The following is a 481-nucleotide window of genomic DNA, read 5'->3' as shown; positions in this document are numbered from 1 at the left end:
GCCGAGTTTCCAAGTTGTTTCTGTGCTCCTTCTGGTTATTTTCCCAAACCCCATAATCTACGCAGGCTCCGTTGGAGCCCAAATATCCCCTTCGTTACCGAGAGGGTCTTACCAAGACCACAGGAATCTAGGCGTAGGAAATCGTCTAGCTAGTTAGACCAGGAATGTCTCTAAACCAAAGAGCCCAGCTCTTGATGAGGCCAAAGCGCAGGTCCAGACAGTAAAATGGTAAAGGGCCATTAGGTCCAGTGGTGTCCGACTCGGGTTGCGGCACTCATCTCACTTTATTGGCCGAGGGAGCCAGCGTACAGCTTCCGGGTCATGTGGCCAGCAGGACTAAGCCGCTTCTGGCGAACCAGAGCAGCGCATGGAAACACCGTTTACCTTCTTGCCGGAGCGGTACCTATTGATCTACTTGCACTTTGACGTGCTTTCGAACTGTGCTTTCTTGGTCATTGCGGGGATTCGAACCGCCGACCTT

Source organism: Podarcis muralis, chromosome 18, assembly GCF_964188315.1.
Source record: "Podarcis muralis chromosome 18, rPodMur119.hap1.1, whole genome shotgun sequence".
NCBI classification, from domain to species: Eukaryota; Metazoa; Chordata; class Lepidosauria; order Squamata; family Lacertidae; genus Podarcis; species Podarcis muralis.
The sequence above is the reverse complement of the archived record's forward strand: the minus strand, read 5'-3'. Positions refer to the sequence as shown.